This window comes from Grampus griseus (genome assembly GCF_964374135.1).
Source record: "Grampus griseus genome assembly, chromosome: 20".
Lineage (NCBI taxonomy): Eukaryota > Metazoa > Chordata > Mammalia > Artiodactyla > Delphinidae > Grampus > Grampus griseus.
In genome coordinates, this window is record NC_139014.1 from 13554225 (window position 1) to 13574588 (window position 20364).

Consider the following 20364-nt stretch of genomic DNA (forward strand, 5'->3'; position numbering starts at 1 on the left):
TAACCTTTGAATTTTAAAACCTGTACATATACTGAATTTTTTTTTATTGGAGTATAGTTGGTTTACAATGTTGCGTTAGTTTCAGGTGTCCAGCAAAATGAATCTGTTATACATATATCCACTCTTTTTTAGATTCTTTTTGTATATTGAATTTTTGTAAAGTGTAAAACCAAGATGCCCTAACATAGTGTGGTTTGATTAATTTAATTAACAATTTAATTTGGTGCATACCATAGTAGAAGTGCTTGCCATAATATTCTAAGAAGGAAAAGTAAGATACATAAGAACTGGGAAGAAAGAAATACATATAAGTTATGAAAACAAAAATTGGGAAAACAAAAATGCCTTACACGATGTCTAAGTTATTTTAGAGAGTAATCTAGAAAAATGTTTCAAACACTAGTAAATCTTTTTATCCCTTGGCCTATGCATTATTGGTCAGGACTCCTTTGGTTGCAAGTGACGGAAATCCAATACAGACTGGCTCAAACAAAAGGAGTTTATCCAAACGAGCTGATTCTGGATCCAGGAGCTCAAAGCAGGACCCCAGGGGTCTGAGCTCCTCAGCAATCCCTGACTCTGGCTTTGTTCTCTGGCAGCCTTCCTCCCTCGCTCTGCTGGGGAAGAAGCCCTGCCAGTGCCATGCTAACAAGAGCTGCATAACTCTAGTCCTTAGATGGACTCTCAGAATCCACAACAGTTCCCCAGAAGGACTCTGATAGATCTGCCTAGGTCCTATGCCCATCACTGAGAAGCCTCATGTTCAGATATGGGGTACTCTAATTGGCAAAGACAATCTATGTGGTGACCAGACTGGTTTGTTTCTTCCCAGACACAGGAGGAGACTACATTTCCCAGGTGCCCTCATAACTACAGGAAGCATGTACCAATTCTAGCCAATGAAATGTGGCTGAAGAGAGACATACAACTTATGAGTTAACTCCTAAAATGTACCCCCTTCCCCTGCTCATCAATGGTGGATGCATGCACAGGGCTAACCAAGGGCTCCAAAGAAGCCCTACAGAACATTGAAGACACTAAAAGGAAGGCACTTGTATTTCTGAATTTCTGCTTATAGAAGAGCCTCCCATGTTCCACCCCCTCTGCCTTCCAAAACCCTCATCAAGCTATGATATCACCAAGAAAAAAACTCAGACTGTGTTAAACCACTGAAATTTGTGGCTTCTTGTTACCAATCTACTATGAACAAGTTGGCTCAAACGCCCACCCCTGAGACAGGACAGGTGGGGACTTCTACTTAAAAGCACATAAGAACCATAAAGTGGAGGAGAGGGTGTTCCCAATGGAAAGGGATGCGTGTCAGACAAAAAAGGAATAGATGAACACCTCAACCCAATTATCTCAAGTTTGAGGATTCATCCCAAGGAAATAATCCAAGAGGAAACTAAAGTAATTTTGGAAAAAGAAAATGTTTATTGCAGAGCTTTTTTTTTTTTTTTTTTTTGGCCATGCGACTTGCGAGATCTTAGTTCCCCAACTAGGGATTGAACCCAGACCCTGGCAGTGAAAGTACCGAGTCCTAACCACTGGACCACCAGGGAATTCCCTGCGGAGCTATTTATAATAGCATCAGATTGGCCATGTCCCCAGAGCTAAAAACCTGGAAGCAACAAAGCAAAATGTGGTCTGTCAGTATACTGGATCCCATTGATACATGGAACCGTTATAGGAAATAATGTTAAACAAATGCCAAGAACAAAAGGATTGAGTTCTCTCCTTATTCCTTGCAAGGGTGCTGCGGCTCAGACTCCCCTGGCAGCTGAATGGAGGAATTGAATCCTCAGAACCAGGGGTCTAAATCAGGGAGTCCTCCCTGAATCTGAAGGAGGAGGCTGAGCCAGAAATTGTACAGGAGCCCTGGGGCTCACATTCATGGGAAGAGCCTCCAGAAGGGACATGGGATCAAGGTTCAGAACCAGAGAGAGGAGAGAAAAGTTTGAGCAGATGAGGATCAAACTGGGGAAGGAGGGGAAGCAAGCATCCTGAGGGCATCAGGGGTGCCGTGCTGTCAGATGGTGTTTAGGGCTGACTTTTGGGGGTGGCTGGGCTTGCCCAGTCTTCTAAGTCCCCTTGATAGGGCAGGGCAGGGCACCCCTTCACTCACCCAGCAGAATGTCTTAGTCTTTCCAGAGCAGTGCTTGAAGGGGAGATGGGGGCCATAATCCTTCTGCCAGCTCATACCCTTTCGTTAGCACCAAACGTTGGAGCTGGTCCTGAGGCAGTTGGGGGTCAGTATTTCCTGCACCACATGTCACACTTGCCCCTCTTGACTTGTCTGGACTGCTAGTGTGGGTATGGAGGGTGGTCTGGGGTAGAAGAGAGTAGTTGAGGACAGAATGGATCTGCATGGATGGAGAGCAATGCCACGGCTCTGCAAGAAGTGGCATTTCCATCTTCAAGGCCAGATGGCACGTATATGGCAGGAATCAGGTGGGCAGAGCCCTGTGGTAGGCAGAATAATGACTCCCCAAAGATGTCCATGTCCTGTAAATATGTTTGTTACATGGCAAGGGGGTATTAAGGTTGCAAATGGAATTAAGGTTGCTAAAGAGGTAACCTTAAAACAAGAGAAATTATACTGGGTTATCTGGGTGGGCTCCGTGGAATCACAAGGGTCCTTTAAATGTGGAAAAGGTGGGCAGAAAAGTCAGAGTCAGGGAGAGAAATTTAAGATGCTATGCTGACGACCTTGAAGATAGAGGAAGTGGCTGTGAGCCCAGGAATGCAGAAGCTGGCCTCTAAAAGCTGGAAAAGACAAGGAAATGGATTCTCCTCTAGAGCCTCCAGAGGGAACACAGTTCTGCCAGCACCTTGAGACCCATTTCCAACCTCCGATCTCCAGGACTATAAGATAATAATTTGTGCTGGGGCTTCCCTGGTGGCGCAGTGGTTGAGAGTCCGCCTGCCGATGCAGGGGACACGGGTTCGTGCCCCGGTCCGGGAAGATCCCACATGCCGCAGAGTGGCTGGGCCCGTGAGCCATGGCCGCTGAGCCTGCGCGTCCGGAGCCTGTGCTCCGCAACAGGAGAGGCCACAACAGTGAGAGGCCCACGTACTGCAAACAAACAAACAAACAAACAAATAAATAAATAATTTGTGTTGTGGTTTGGTTTGGTTTGGCCACGCAGCTTGTGCTGGGATCTTAGTTTCCCGACCAGGGCAGTGAAAGCGTGGAGTCCTAACCACTGGACCACCAGGGAATTCCCAGTAAATTTGTGTTGTTTTTTTAAAAAAAATTATTTATTTATTTATTTTTGGCTGCGTTGGGTCTTCGTTGCTGCGCATGGGCTTTCTCTAGTTGCAGCAAGTGGGGGCTACTCTTCGTCGCGGTGCGCGGGCTTCTCATTGCGGTGGTTTCTCTTGTTGTGGAGCACGGGCTCTAGGCACACGGGCTTCAGTAGTTGTGGCTCACGGGCTCTAGAGCACAGGCTCAGTAGTTGTGGCGTACGGGCTTAGTTGCTCTGTGGCATGTGGGATCTTCCCAGACCAGGGCTCGAACCCGTGTCCCCTGCATTGGCAGGCAGATTCTTAACCACTGCGCCACCAGGGAAGCCCAATTTGTGTTGTTTTAAACCATTAAATTTGTGGTGTTGCAGCAGCAATAGGAAACTCATCTCTTTCCCCCCAGGATAAGCGTCATGTAGCTCCTCAGCATGCTGCACAAGGAGATCTCTGAGCTCTCAGAGCCCAACAGTGGGTTTTTTCCCACCCAGGAGTGGGTGTCAGAATCACCTGGTAACTCTTATTTATGTGTTTGTTAATTAATTAATTTATTATGGACTATTTTGAGAACAAAAATATGACAAAAGTCGAACAAACATCCATGTATATTTACCACTTAAGAAACAAAAATCACCAATACAGCTTAGCGTTCCTACCACCCCCCCAAAAAACTGAAAAAAATTGTGCAATAATTACCAATATACCCAAGATAAGATTCTATAATTTATATTTTACTATTTGTTTGATCATACATCTATCCATTTCCCACCTGTCTAGTCATCCATCAACCCATCTTATTTATTTATTTATTTATTTTTGCGATACGTGGACCTCTCACTGCTGTGGCCTCTCCCGTCGCGGAGCACAGACTCCGGACGCGCAGGCTCAGCGGCCATGGCTCACGGGCCCAGCCGCTCCGCGGCATGTGGGACCTTCCCAGACCGGGGCACGAACCCGCGTCCCCTGCATCGGCAGGCGGACTCTCAACCACTGCGCCACCGGGGAAGCTCAACCCGTCTTAATTTTTATGCATGTCAAAGTAAGTTACAAACATCAGTATACTTCATCATACATATCATGTGTTTGTTTATGAGTTTTAAATTTTGTTTAGAGGACTTCCCTTGTGGCACAGTGGTTAAGAATCCGCCTGCCAGTTCAGGGGACAAGGGTTCGAGCCCTGGTCCGGGAAGATCCCACATGCCGCACGGAGCAACTAAGCCCGTGCACCACAACTACTGAAGCCCCCTAGAGCCCATGTGCTGCAACTACTGAAGCCTGCACGCCTAGAGCCTGTGCTCCCCAACAAGAGAAGCCACTGCGATGAGAAGCCTGTGCACCGCAACGAAGAATAGCCCCCGCTCAACGCATCTAGAGAAAGCCTTGTGTGCAGCAACGAAGACACAACGCAGCCAAAAAAAAAATTTTTTTGTTTAGGTCAGACTTATATACAAGGGAATGCACGGATATTAAATATACCCTTTGATGTATTTAACAAATGCATGCATCCGTATAACCCAAACCCCTCTGGAGATGCAGAATATCACCCCGTACTCTTTTCCATTCAATCCCTCCTCCACCTCCCCAGACGTAACAATCTATTGTGATTTCTTTTCCACCATAGATTTACCTGTTCTAGAACTTTACAAAAATAGAGTGAAATGGTATATCTTCTTTTGTGTCTGGCTTCCTTTACTTAACGTAATGTTTTGGGGATTTGTTTATGTTGTTACATGTATCAGTAGTTGTCCCTTTTTACTGTAAATAGTAATCCATTGTATGAAATACCAGGGTTTTTTTTTAAGCCATTCTCCTGGACACTTGAACTATTTTCAGTTTGGGGCTATTACAATTAAAGCTTCCATAAATGTTTTTGTACAACTGTGAGTCTGCGTGTGGTCACGTGTTTTTATTTCTCTTGGGTAAATACATAGGAATAGGTTTGCTGGGTTATAAGGTAGGGTGTATGTTTAATTTTATGGGGAACTGTCACACATTTTCCCAATGTTGTTGTGCTATGTTTAACTCCCACCAAAAATATACGGGAGCTCTGGTTACTCTACTACCCTCTTCAACATTTGCTATTTTCAGTCTTGAATTTTAGCCATTTCGGTGGGAGTATAGAAGTATCTCATTGTGATTTTAGCTTGCATTTCTCAGATGACTAAATGCTGGAGAGCACTTTTTCATGTATATATTGGCCATTCATATGTTTTCCCTTGTGGAATGCCTTTTTAAATCCTTTGCCTATTTTAAAGATTGAATTGCTTTTATTATTGAGTTTTAAGAGTTCTTTTTATGTCCAGGATATCTCTCCTTTGTGAAATATATATTTTGAGAATACTTGGGACTTCCCTGGTGGCACAGTGGGTAAGAGTCCGCCTGCCAATGCAGGGGATATGGGTTCAAGCCCTGGTCCGGGGAGGATCCCACATGACGCAGAGCAACTAAGCCCGTGCGCCACAACTACTGAGCCTGCACTCTAGAGCCCGTGCTCTGCAACAAGGCCCGTGCTCCGCAACAAGAGAAGCCACCGCAGTGAGAAGCCCATGCACCGCAACAAAGACCCAATGCAGCCAAAAAATAAAATTTATTTTAAAAAATTATAAAAGAAAAGAATATTTTCACTCAGTCTGTGCCTCGTCTATTCCTTTTCTTAATGATGTCTTTTAATGAGCAAAAGTTTTAAATTTTGATGTCTAATGTATCAATGTTTCTTTTATGGTTATTGCTTTCTGTGTCCTAAGAAACCTTAGTCTACACCCAAGTGATGAAGATATTCTCCTGTTTCCTTCTAGAAGCTTTATAGTTTCAGCTTTCATATTTAAGTCTAGGGTTCTTCTTGAATTAATTTTTGTGTGTGGTGCCAGGTAAGGGGTCAGGGTTCATTTGTTTTTTCACCTGGTATGGGTATCCAGTTTTCCAGCAACCTTTGTTGGAAACATTTTCCTTTCCCCACAGGATTTCTTTGATACTTTTGTTGAAAATCAAATGACCTCATAAATATCTATTTATGGCAGGAATTCTGTTTTTTAAAAGCTCTTCCGGTGACTCTGATGTACACCCCTAGGTGCAAGCCCTTGAGGTCCTAACCATTTGCTGGTAAGATGGTTGGTGATTTAGAACGTTCAAGAAATGGAAGCCGGGCTTCCCTGGTGGTGCAGTGGTTTAGAGTCCGCCTGCCAATGCAGGGGACACGGGTTTGTGCCCTGGTCCGGGAAGATCCTACATGCCACGGAGCGGCTAGGCCCGTGAGCCATGGCCGCTGAGCCTGCGCGTCCGGAGCCTGTGATCCGCAACGGGAGAGGCCACAACAGTGAGAGGCCCGCGTACCGCAAAAAAAAAAAAAAAAAGAAATGGAAGCCATGGTAAGTGTGTGTCAGTGTATTTTGGACATGGGAATGTGCTGAACTGTTAGCAGATTTTACAGTTAAGGTAGGTGGTGAAGCCATGTTTCCTGGTGGGCAGGGAGCAGAGAGAGTTCTCTATAGTTTGATGTATTCCATCAGGAACCCAGAAGAAAGGTCCAGTATAGAGGGTAGAGTCACCCACTCAGTCAGGGTATCCCTTCCCCAACCATAATGATGTGATGCCTGTGGGCATCATGAGGGCCTGGAGAGGGTATATGAGCCCTTAGGACCGTTGCGGTCTATTCTTAGCCAGAGTACCTGTGATTCAAGGACTCATGGATTTTAGGGACAGTTTTCAGACCGCAGGGCCACCAAAAGTTCTTTTAAGGGTTTTGAATGATCGATCGTTAGTGACATGCCAAGTAGTGTCTTATCTTATCCCTGCACTGCTGTGCAGGTTCCAGCTGCCCAGGCATTGATGCTTCAGGTAGAAGAGGATCCTGTGCATTCCTTACCTTACCTTTGGGGAAGCTTGGATTTCAGCTAACTGGATGATAGTCTTGCAGAGTTGTTTAGACCAGCAGCAACAAACCTAGCATGGCTGCAAAGTTCTCAGGCCATGGGGCTTTGGAGGTGGAACTTCCCTGCCATCCCCAGCTTTTGTGACAGGATATCTGCTGAACAGTTTTGTTCAGCTGGCAAATGTGAGAATCCCAGTCTTTGAAGACTGTGATGAGGCATGAGATGAGCTGAGTGTGTCACGGGCACGCCTGGCTGTCAGGTGAAGGACACCCCTTCTTGAAGGCCACCTTGTTCCCTAGCAAGTCTGTCTTCCCCACAAGGTCAACTTTAGCCATCTTAGGTTTCTTGACATGGAGTCGCAGGGGAGGAAGTCACTTAGGCTGGGGACTTCTTGAGACAGGCCGGAAGGGCTGGCTTTGAGGATGTCAGGCTGGGCTGATTTGGGGGAGGCCAAGGTCAAGTTAAAAAGAAAGAGTTGTTTATCCCTGACACAAAACACAGAGCGAGGCTGGTACCAGAGGAATCCCATTTCTTTTTGAGGTCACTCAGGGGAAACAGGTTGGCAAAGTAGGGGATGGGCCACCCAGATTCTTGAGCCCCAAGAAACCCGATATTCCAGAATTGCATAGGGGAGGGTGTCCCCATCCCAGAAGACTGGATTCTTTGCCCTGCGTCTCAAGGATACACTGCCCAGAATGAACGAGACCCAGAATGTCAGTCTAGCTCACAAAATTACAGTTCTGGGGATTGGCCTGGAGGTGGCGTGCCTGTCGTTGATCTGGAACTGCTGGACCAAGGCTTAGCCAGGTCTGGCAGAAGGATTAGGATGTCACCAGTGGAAGACGATGCCCCGGAAGGCTTGGCTGGACCTTTTCATCAGCCCCTGGAGAGAGCGGGAGCATTGCCCAAGCCTAAGAGCACTGCCGTGTCTTCCAGCTTCTCAAGACTTATATTGAAATCTGTTTCTAACTCCCATTCCCTCAAATCCAGAGTGATCCAGATTTTAAGTACTATACCCCAGTTTCTTGGTAAACCGTTTCGAATCTAGCCTTACCACGAATCCTTCCATGACACAACTTAAACATTCTTCTGATCAAAATGCACTCCGAGGGTTTACAGGGCAAAGATACATCTGACATCTTTAAGGAAAGTAATGCAAGTGGGGCTAGATGAAGGAGCCAGTAATACTTTTGTCACCCCATGCCCTGCCTCCTGGCTAGCCCCCCCTCAGTAAGTGATGTTGAGCCCCAGGTCCCCTAGTGGAGGGATCAGGTAGAAGACCGAGCTGCAGGAGGTCTGAGGCCCCTTGCTAGATTTGGGACTCTGTTCATTCATTTCTGGGCCACAGCTCTGGCCAGGGGATTCCGTCTATACAAACAGGTTGAGGCACGTCTGCAAGACTACCTTTCATTCCGTGCCTCTGTGATCTGGGTCTAGTTTTCTAAACATGATAGAAGGTAGAGAATCAGCAAAGCAAGGTGCAGTCCTGGGTAGTGACAGCTTTAAGACTACAGTAGCCCTGGCTGAGGGCAGAGCCTCTGAAATTAGGTTCAGCCTGGCCATGGTGGCTCTCGAGGTCAATCCACTGTGTGTGTGTGTGTGTGTGTGCGCGTGCGCGTGCGTGCGCGCGCACGCGTGTGTGGTCCCAGAGCAGCAGATCCTTTCCTTCCAGCCTCAATCCATGGATACGCTATCCCAGCCAAGGTGTGGGAAGCCCAGCCTCTTATTTATATTATCCCCTCAGCATCAGCTGGCAGATGAGTCCCATGTTTCATTTGCCACGTTCCTTCCCCTAAAAAAAAAGGTCATTCGTTTTATGATCAAGCTAACATACATTCACTTTTGAGTAAAGCAAATAAATGTTTAATAAAATTCTAAACCTCCTAAGACGTTGGCTTTATAGCTTCCTGGCTGAGAAGACGGCATTTGTGAGGGCGAGAAGATAATGAAATGGCTGAAGTTACTGAAGGTAGCTTGTAATTGATCAGGAAAGAAAACTATTCCATCCCTGTGTTGCTCAGTGAAAATGACATGGTAGGAAGACTAAATGGGGCTTTGAAAAACCTGTACCTCCTTCACTTCCTATTTGCCAGGGCTGTTAAGAGAGAAGTGAAGGGCAAAAGAAGTAACTCCATCACGATGGAAACCCAGTTTAGGAAAAAAGATCATGTGTAGCTTCCTCCTGCAAACTAAATTCATTTTCTACAGCCAGACCAGCAGGGGCTGTGAATTCTTGAATGAGATGCCTGTGGTAGGGAGAGGCAGAGGCCACTCTGGGTAACTGTCCTGACAAGCTAAGAAAAATGACATCGGGCGTGGTTGAAAGCTGGCGGCTGGCTGCTTCTAGGATAAATGTTCCCCATGAGTTTGGAGGACTCAGGAATGAAGGAATAAAAAATCACCCTGAATATTTGAACGAATAAAGGCTATTTTCAGGCAATGCAATACTAGCTTGAAACGTATGTCTCTTCCCAGTTTGTTTTATTCTTGCCGTTTTTGTTGTTATTACTTTTTTTAATCCTCTCATTCTCTTCATTCAGAACGAGGTAGGTAATTGATTTCTTTATCAAGATGCCGGGCGATACATTTTTCCCGGCTTTCAGGGAGCACAGAAAATCTAAAACCATTGTCTGGCAGATGAAGCTTTCAGCTGCAATCATCTTTATCTTTATCATCAGGTAAGCCTGCTGGCATATATTTTTATTCAGAAGTGTTTTCTTTTACTGGTCAAGTAACATTTTTGTGATTGCATTATCCAAAAATAAAAAAAGAATTTTTTAACTATGATCGACATAAAGCTTGTTAGATCTTTTTTTTGTTTGTTTGCGGTACGCGGGCCTCTCAGTGTCGTGGCCTCTCCCGTTGCGAAACACAGGCTCTGGACGCGCAGGCTCAGCGGCCATGGCTCACGGGCCCAGCCGCTCCGCGGCATGTGGGATCTTCCCGGACCGGGGCACGAACCCGCGTCCCCTGCATTGGCAGGCGGACTCTCAACCACTGCGCCACCAGCGAAGCCCTATATATATATATATATATTTATATATATATATATATTTTTATATATATATATATATAAAAACATCTTTATTGGGGTATAATTGCTCCACAATGGTGTGTTAGTTTCTGCTCTACCCATATTTTTTTAATTGTGGAAAAATAAGCATAAAATCCATTTACCATTTTAACCATTTTAAACTGTCTAGTTCAGTGGCATTAAGTACATTCACACTGTTGTGCAGTCATCATCCCTATCCCTCTCCAGAACTTTATCAACATCCCAAACTGAAACTCTGTACCCATTAAACAGTAACTCCCCATTTCCCTCCTCTCACAGCCCCTGGCCACTACATCCTGCTTTCTGTCTCTATGAATTTAACTATTCTAGGGACCTCATATAAGTGGAATTGTATAGTATTTATCCTTTTGTGTCTGGCTTATTTCACTTGGCACGTCTTCAAGGTTCAACCTTGTCGAAGCATATGTCAGAATTTCCTTCCTTTAAAAGATTGAATAGGGGACTTCCCTGGCCGTCCAGCGGTTAATACTCCATGCTTTCACTGCAGGGAGCCCAGATTGGATCCCTGGTTGGGGAATTAAGATCCCACATGCTGCGGGGTGCGGCCAATAAATAAATAAAAGATTGAATAATGTTCCACTGTATGGATATATCCATTCATCAGTTGATGGACATTGGGTTTTCACTTTTTGGCAATTACGAATGATGCTACTATAAACATCTGTGTACAAGTTTTTGCATGAACATGTTTTCAATTCTCTTGGCTGTATACCTAGGAGTAGCATTGCTGGGTCATATGGCAACTCATGTTTAACCTTTTGAGGAGCTGCCAACGTATTTTCCACAGTGCTGCCCCATTTTACACTCTCACCAACAACATATAAGGGTTCTAATTTCTCCACATCCACCAACACTTGTTATTTTCCTTTTTAAAAAAATTACAGCCATCCTAGTGGATCTCATTTTGGCTTAGGTTTGAATTTATAATATTTTAATTGTTTAAATCAGGAGAATATATTAATTCTTTTCTTGTATAACTAGTAAAATAATTATTTTACAAAAGAAGTGCATCAAATGTAAAGGACAAAACATATCTAAGGTGCTGTCACTGCAAATAAATTATTCACTTAGCTAACAGAGTTTAAGGGTAAGTCAGAGAAGGGCTCAGGGCTGTTGTGAACTGCAGTGTTCTTCCCAGGGAGACGATGGGATGGTAGAGATTTAACCTCCAGATTTAACCTCCATTTAAATCTCTTAAGTTAAGAGATTTAACTTAAAAGATAATAATCAAAACACAAACTTTTTGAGAACTTCCCACGTTACCAGGCTCTGTGTTAAATGCTTTATGTGAATTTTTTTCAGTTAGTCCTTAAAACAATCCTAAGCAATAAGTACTATTCTTTATTTTTAACAGCTGGGAAAACTAGGACTTAGAGAGGTTATAGAATTATGCAAATCATGCTATTATGTGGTAGCCCCAGGGCTGAATCCAGACCTGATTCCTGAGTATTAACATTGGACAATTCCATGTCACTGTACACACACTTCTCAGTGTTCTCCTATTAATAAAATAATAATTATAGAATCATAATAATTATTATTATTCCTAACTTTTTAAAAATAAATTTATTTATTTTATTTTATTTATTTTATTTTTGGCTGCATTGGGTCTTCTTTGCTGCACACGGGCTTATCTCTCTCTGGTTGTAGTGAGCGGGGCTACTCTTCATTGTGGTGCGCAGGCTTCTCATTGTGGTGGCTTCTCTTGTTGGGAGCATGGGCTCTAGGCACGTGGGCTTCAGTAGTTGTGGCGTACGGGCTCAGTAGTTATGGCTTGCGGGCTCTAGAGAGCAGGCTCAGTAGTTGTGATGCACGGGCTTAGTTGCTCCGTGGCATGTGGGATCTTCCCGGACCAGGTCTCGAACCTGTGTTCCCTGCATTGGCAGGCGGATTCTTAACCACTGCACCACCAGGGAAGCCCCTATTATCCCTAACTTTATTCAGTGTTTGCTGAGTTTCAGGCACTGTACTGGGCTCCTCATGTGCATTCTTTTATTTAATATGCATAACAACCCTATGAGATGGGTACAGTGGTCATCATCCCCGTTTTACATATGACAAAATAGAGGTCAAGAAACCTGCCCCGGATTACAGAGTTGCCCCAACACATTTAGTCTTTTTTTTTTTTTGCCATACTGCGTGGCATGTGGGATCTTAGTTACCCGACCAGGGATCAAACCCATGCCCCTTGCAGTGGAAGCACAGAGTCTTAACCACTGGACAGCCAGGGAAATCCCCATTTAGGCTTCTTACTGTTGCCCAAACATGCTGGGTCCAGTGAGTGAGTAAGTGAAGGCATCCATGGACATTCCCACCGCCCTAAATTTGCTTCCTCCATTCCCACAGTCCAGAATAGCTTGTCTGCCTGGATCAAGACCTTCCTCCCCTCCCCACTGGTCCCTGATGATGTCACTTTCTCTGGGCACATACAAGACCATCAGGCCTCACCCATCAAGTTGTTCCAGTCCCTTCAATCCTGTAATAATCCTTTGCTCTTTATTTTTTTAAGAATTTTTTTTTTAATGCATACCATTTTTAAAGTCTTCATTGAATTTGTTACAATATTGCTTCTGTTTTATGTTTTGGTTTTTTGGCTGCAAAGCATGTGAGATCTTAGCTCCCAGACCAGGGATCAAACTCACACCCCCTGCATTGGAAGGCGAAGTCTTAACCACTGGACCGCCAGGGAAGTCCCATAATCCTTCACTCTTAAGTTACCAATTGGTTCTCCTTTTGCACATGCAACAACAAACCGCTTGTCTCTACTCCATTCTGCTAGGTATGTTGGGAGGAGATGAATAAGATGCATTTCTACCCTCGGTGGGCTCTCCCCACCTGCAGGTGGAACAGATGTGTAAACAAGCAAATACAACACAGTGGGAGAAATGCAAAAGATAAATACATGTGATGAATTGGGCAACACATATAAGCAGAAATAAAGAGATGCATATGCAAGGCTCAGGGAGGATCAGTAGAGCAAACCCAGGCAAGTGACAATGCGGCCCTGAACTAATCAAAATTCATCAGCATATTTTAAAAGGTGTATAGTGGTGCTGGTTTCGAGTCCTGGCTCCATCATGCTCCAGCTTATGGGCAAATGACATGGCCTCGGGGCTCCAGTTTCTATCTAAGGAAGATAATACCTGCTCCAGAGTGGTGCTTTAATATAGAGGATTAAATGAGATAATATCTCAAAATGTATACGTGCCATCAATGATAATTGTAAATTACTACTGAAAAACATTTTAATACAGAAAAAACCTTTTAGCACAAAGATATTCATGAAGTGTTATTTGTAATAGGAAAAACATTGAAACAAACTCAAAATCCTCCTGGAGTATTATGCAGCCATTAAATTGTAAGTCTGTATTGTAGAATTACAGATACAAAAGCCCTAGACAAAACTGTGTGTGTGGTGTCATCTTGGCTATGTAATTATATTCCAAAAGTCCCCGGGCCTCTCCAGCCTGTGGGTTTAAATGAGGCCATATTTACCTTGTACCCAAATTTCTCTGCTTCATTGCCCCCACCTGCTCCTGCAGACTTTTGCAAATGTTCTGGGTGCCCTAGGGAATAGCTAGAGCATATCTGCTTTCCCCTGCCACCCCAATATTCATAAAATGGCTGTACTTACAGACACAGCCACTCTTTCCAGAACTTTGCCCTTGCTAGTACTTCACAGTGGACACCTCCGTAGAAGGTGACCAACCACCGGGTTCACCTGGAACCAAGAGGTTTCCTGGGATGCAAGACTCAGGCTAAAACTGGGAGTCCTTGGCAGATCAGGTTAAGTTGGTGACCCTATTTCACTGCACGGAATACTTCCAAAGATGCAAACAATTTAGGTCCCCAGATGGTGTTTGTTTTCTCAGCTGGAGCCAGGCTGTGTTCCTCCCTAAATAAGGACTGATGGGTGAGCAGAATATTTGTGTTTAAATTCAGAGGGCTTTTACTTCTGGTACCAGGGAAGTGAGAAAACTAATCAAATGATTGCTTGAGAAACAGGTGATCAGAGCACAGGTCTGGACAAGAGATGCTCGTTTGGGAAACATGAGCTCATTGGGTGGCAACAGAAGTCACGGGTGTGGGCGAGAGGGTCCAGGCAATGTGTAAGTAGGACAGAAGTGTGACTATGATGACATTGGAGCCAGTAGGTGGAGGGAGATGAGTCCACAAAAGAAACTGAGGGGAGTTGTCAAAGAGATCAGAGGAAAAGTAGGATTAGAGGTTCACAGGTCTGGGGTACAGTTTCCTCAATCAGCCCTTGTTTTCCATTTGGTTATGCCTTACCCCAAAGCCAGTGTTTTTGTTATTGTTGTTGTTTTGTTTTTTTAAATTATTTATTTATTTTTGGCTGCATTGGGTGTTTGTTGCTGTGTGTGGGCTTTTTCTAGTTGCGGCGAGCGGGGCTACTCTTCATTGCAGTGCGTGGGCTTCTCATTGCGGTGGCTTCTCTTGTTGCGGAGCACGGGCTCTAGGTGCGCAGGCTTCAGTAGTTGTGGCGCTCTCGGGCTTAGTTACTCTGCCGCATGTGGGATCTTCCCGGACCAGGGCTCAAACCCGTGTCCCCTGCATTGGCAGGCAGACTCTTACCCACTGTGCCACCAGGGAAGGCCCCCAAAGCTAGTGTTGATACTGACTAATCATTCTCTCTCTCTCTGGTTTTTTTTTTTTGGCCATGCAGTGCGGCATGTGGGATCTTAGTTCCCCATGTGGGATCTTAGTTCCCCCACCAGGGATCGAAGTCGTGCCCCCTGCAGTGGAAGCGCGGAGTCCTAACCACTGGACCGCCAGGGAATTCCCTGACTGATCATTCTCTACATCATGGAATAGACTTCTCTTCCTGTTCTTTCATCTCTGAAATGTAAATGATTCTCCAAGGTCTATATGAGGTGCTCTTCTCTCTCTGCACTTCCGCTCATAGTAGTTTAACTTATCCACGTGGCTGCCGCTTTCATCTCAATGAGGCTGGCTCCCAAATCATACCTCTAGTTTTAATCTCGCTAGAGCTTCGGTCCACATTTCAAACTGTCTCCTAGACATTTCCACCTCATTTTCCCATCAGTAAGCCACCAGCCTACCTAGATAAGAAGCATCGCAGGATCATAAGCACATTGGAAGGAACCATAGAGATGATCTAATCTAGACCTGCCGAACCAGGGAGCTATGACACGCACTAGTGCACAGTGAATGAGGTATGGGCGGGCGGAGATGTTCATCCTCCCAGCCCCCAGCGTGGCTGGAGCCTCTGGACCAGTCACCTCTGTTCACTACAGCCTCATCCTCTGATGACCTTCAGAGAGGGGGGCGGGGTCTGAGAGTGAGCAAGAGGCCACCACTGGCAGCCAGATGCACGGCACATCGTTGCCTACGTAGAGATGCTGGAGGAGTTTGTGTCCCAGGTGCCCAAGGAATGCAAGGAGCAACCAGTGGGCAGGAAGTTGTGAATAAGTGCATATGTGTGGCGGGGGTTCTGTGCAGGCAGCTCAGAAACTCCATCTTCACAAACTTTGATGTTGGATAATTTTGTCTGTTTGTGGCAGATGTGCCACAAAGATGTCTAAACTGTGAACTGACTATTCTAATAGTGTCTGTGTTCTGTAAACTAGGGCTTCAATCATTGTTTTGAAATACTAGCTATGATCAAGTCTGATTGGATCAAAAATCCACAAGAAATTTTATAAGCACATTTGTCAATGAAAGAAGAGGAAGAGCCTTAAATATAACTTAAATATAATTTCTACTGTTGTAAATGTTTGAACGGTTATCAAAGATGGTTTAAATTTCTTTGGGTCACCTACTGCTATACAGTTTCTTGTCATTTAAAGAGATCACTGTTCAAGAGTCTCAGTCAGGAACGAGCTATTTAAAACACAAAGCTGAGAATATAAAATTAGGTACTAGGATTCAAGTTCAAGTTTCTCATGTAATAAAAATGACTTTTTGAAAAGTGTTAACAAATTCACAATTTAATATCTTCTCTAATGCTATATATTTAATTTTTATTATAATCATATTCTATAAAGAAAACATTTTATCACATTCAATAAGCTCCTCTAGTTTTCATTGGATGCTATAATGTGAAACAGTTGGAAAGTACAGATCTAACCCAGCACCTTAACTTATTTATGAGGAAACTGGGGCCCAATCAGGGTGACTCATCTAAGGTCACAGAGCTAATCACTTCCTTCCTAAACCAGCTCCTGTGCTGACTTTCTGAGTCTTACCTGTAGGTCTGTGATACATCATTCTCCAAGTTACCCACATCCAAGTCAACTCATGTTCACTTCCCTCTCTGTCGTATCTCACCCAACCTACATTCCCTCTCACATTGAAGGAATACTCCACTTTATGGGAGCTGACAGCCAGCTGCCTGCCACGTTGGCCTCCAATTTGTAAAAAAACACAGTATCTGCAAAGCGCAGTAAAGTGAAGCATGATAAAATGAGGTATGCCTGTATGTTTATTTCCATTTTGCTGCCACTCCTCCCTCAATTCACACCTTGGGCTCATGGAAAACTCCTGTGACTAGGTGACTAAGGAAGACATTTGAGCTTGGTTTAACAGATGGTATCAGCTGGCAGTGGACTGCTAAGGTGTTCTAGCTACACTTGGAGATGGTCTTGAAAATGGTCTTGGAAGTGGCAAAAGGAAGTCTTCCCAGTGGGCAGAGCTTTGAGTTGTACCTTTGTGGTTCTCTTTGCCTTGAGAAAGACTCTACCCCAATTCATGGGCCAGCTGGGTAAGGACTTAGGCTGGTGACAAGGAGGTTTGGGAGAGAGGACGTAGCTGTGGATGAACCTCAGAATAGACCTAGAAAGTGAGAGTCCTTGTATCCTATGTGAATATTTATCAAAATGTCCCCACTGCTGGGACTTCCCTGGTGGCCCAGTGGTTAAGAATCTGCTTTCCAATGCAGGGGATGCAGGTTCAATCCCTGGTCGGGGAATTAAGATCCCACATGCCGCGGGGCAACTGAGCCCGTGCACCACGACTACTGAGCACAAAGGCCACAACTAGAGGGAAGCCTGCACACTGCAACGAAGACCCTGCATGCCACAATGAAGACCTGACGCAGGCAAACATAAAAAAAAAAAAAAAAAGTCCCCACTGCTAAAGAAGCTTTAATAAATTAGTGAACAAGGGCTTCCCTGGTGGCGCAGAGAGTCCGCCTGCCGATGCAGGGGACGTGGGTTCGTGACCCGGTCCGGGAAGATCCCACATGCTGCGGAGTGGCTGGGCCCGTGAGCCATGGCCGCTGAGCCTGCGCGTCCGGAGCCTGTGCTCCACAACGGGAGAGGCCACAACAGTGAGAGGCCCGTGTACCGCAAAAAAAAAAAAAAAAAAATTAGTGAACAAGATGACTGGACAGGTGGGTGAAGCCCTTTTCCTAGTCAACCCAGTGCCTGCTCACTGGGGTCATGAGCTCCTCACAGGATTCTCCTCAGCAAGGCTAATCTGTTGCCACTGCAGAATGCCCGTTTTAGAAGGAATCATTATCATGTATTATTTCTGTCATGGTGGTTAAGTGAGTCAACTTCATTGGGAGGAGGTTTATACTGAATTTGGATTTCCTTTCCTACCAGCCACGCCTTTACCATCCTTATCCTAAATGGGTTTACCAAATACCTTATTCACCATCATGGTATCTTATACATCATGGTGTATGTCTTAGTTCAGGCTGTTATCACAAATTACCATAGCCTGTGGGGCTTATAAACAACAGAAATTTATTTCTCACAAGCTGGAAGTCTGAGATCAGGATGCCAGTGTGGTTGGGTTCTAGTGAGAGCCCTCTTCCGGGTTGCAGATTGCCGACTTATTATATCCTCACCCAGAGAGCAGAGATGGGAAGCAGTCTCTCTCATAATCTTATAAAGGCACGTATCTCATTCATGCGGGCTCTACCCTCATGATCTCACCTAATCCTAATTAACTCTCAAAGGCCCCATCTCCTAATACATCACATTGGGGGGAGGATTTCATCTTACGAATTTTGTAGCAACAGAAACATTTAGTCCATAACAGCATCTGACCAAGGAACTAACTTTACAGTGAAATAAGTAAAGAAACTGGCTGTCCTATCAGATTCACTAGCCCTGTGTTGTGGACCCTGACAACCAGAAGCAGCTGGCTTTAAGGAATAGTGGAATGACCCAGGGAATTCACGCCTACTGAGCCAGCTGGAAGACAAGAGCTTGAGAGCTTGGATTCTATTTACAATGGTCCCTGGGTATCCTCGGGGAATTGGTCCAGGACAGCTCTTCCTATACCCTCCCACCCCCAGATACCAAAATCCAAGCTTGCTCAAGTCCCTTATATAAAATGGCATAGTATTTGCACATAACCTACACACATTCTCCCATATACTTTAAATCATCTCTAGATCACTTATAATACCTAATGAGAACCTATTTTATTTGTTTATTTTTAATTTATTTTATATTTTTTGGCTGCACTGGGTCTTCATTGCTGCGTGTGGGCTTTCTCTAGTTGCTGCGAGCGGGGTCTACTCTTCGTTGCGGTGCGCGGGCTTCTCATTACGGTGGCTTCTCTTGTTGTAGAGCACGGGCTCTAGGCGCGTGGGCTCAGGATTTGTGACTCGCGGACCCTAGAGGGCAGGCTCAGTAGTTGTGGCGCACGGGCTTAGCTGCTCCGTGGCATGTGGGATCTTCCCGGGCCAGGGATCAAACCGGTGTCCCCTGCATTGGCAGGCAGATTCTTAACCACTGCACCACCAGGGAAGTCCCGAGAACCTATTTTAAAGTAGGTTTCTTCCGTTATGAGATTGTAAACTCTGAAGGCTGTCACCATTTTTAATATCTTTCTATTTAAGTACATAGGTTGTACTTTATATAGTGCAGGATACAGGTTGCACACTTGTAGATTCTCAGCTATATCTGAACTGCATTCATTTTGATCAATCTGAAGTGTTTTTTTTTTTTTAAACTGACAGTTGCCAACATTTAAAAATCAAGAGATTTCATGTGAAATGCACATTTCCACCTTCTCTTGAAAAATTCGAAGGTCTGGCCATTTTAGGCCCACATTCCCAAAGTTGCGCTCTTTAAACAAAACAGGCATTTCCATCCGCCAAAGTCCTCACCTTGCTCACTTGATTTACTTTCACTAGTCACCTGGTCCCTGAAGGCATGTAAGTTTGCCACGCTTGCTGCTCAATGGAACTATATTGAATAAATGAATTTGGCAGTTAATGCTTGTACGTTCATTTTCATTTCACATACGCGTTCTATCCTTCTAACTCCATTATAATAAGCCACTTGGTGGACAGAATCCTGTTAACTATTTTTCCTTAAATAACTTTTTGGTGGTCACGTGCTTCAATAAATATTAATATGTTTATAAAACCTTGCTCTTAGCCCCAGACCACTGCGAGTTGAGTCTCCCTGCGTTGGTCTGGGGATGCCTAAAATTTCATCATTATGATTCGTTCCCTGGGTTTAGCCGAGACTTGGTTACTTGTCAGGTAAAGAGATTAAAATTATTTCCCGATAACACAAACATACAACATTTTAAAGTAGGTATGAGGTGGGAAGTTACCCTTTCCACAGCAAATAAAAAAGTTCTTTCAGAGGTGGTCAAGTTTCTAGCTGGGACCCTGGAAAAGGTGGAGGAGACTGGAATGCAGTTGCACTCTGAAGTTTATCGAAGGCTTTTTGGGTGGGAATTTTATCCGAAGAGTCTCAGAGCGACCCTCGCTCGGGTTCTGGCAGCTTTGGGCGTGGCTTCTGGCACAGCCCCCGAGTAGTTGTCACTGGGATCAATTTCAGGACTCTCTAGAGCCCAGCCTTCGGAGTTTCACATTTCTGGGGGCTCGTCTCCCCGCCCTCAGGTAATTTCCCTCCGTTGCTGGCGCTGCCCTGCCCCCTCGGTCGCTGGAGTCTCCCCCCCTGCCCGACACCCTCTCTGGCTCTTTCAGCATCAGTTTCCCCAAGGAGGCAGGAGGGAGACGAATTTGGGGGCTTCCCTGCCCTCGTCTTGGAGCCGGGGAAGGGGAGATGCGGGCAGGAGGCTCTGTGAGTTCAGGCTCGGCAGCCGGCTCCTGAGGCCTTCGGCCCGGGGCACTTCGCGAGGGAGCGACCCTCTCCTCAGAGCCGCCAGCGGGTGCAGTCCAGCCACTCCGAGCGGAGGGGGCCCGGGGCTCCCCGCCCCCGA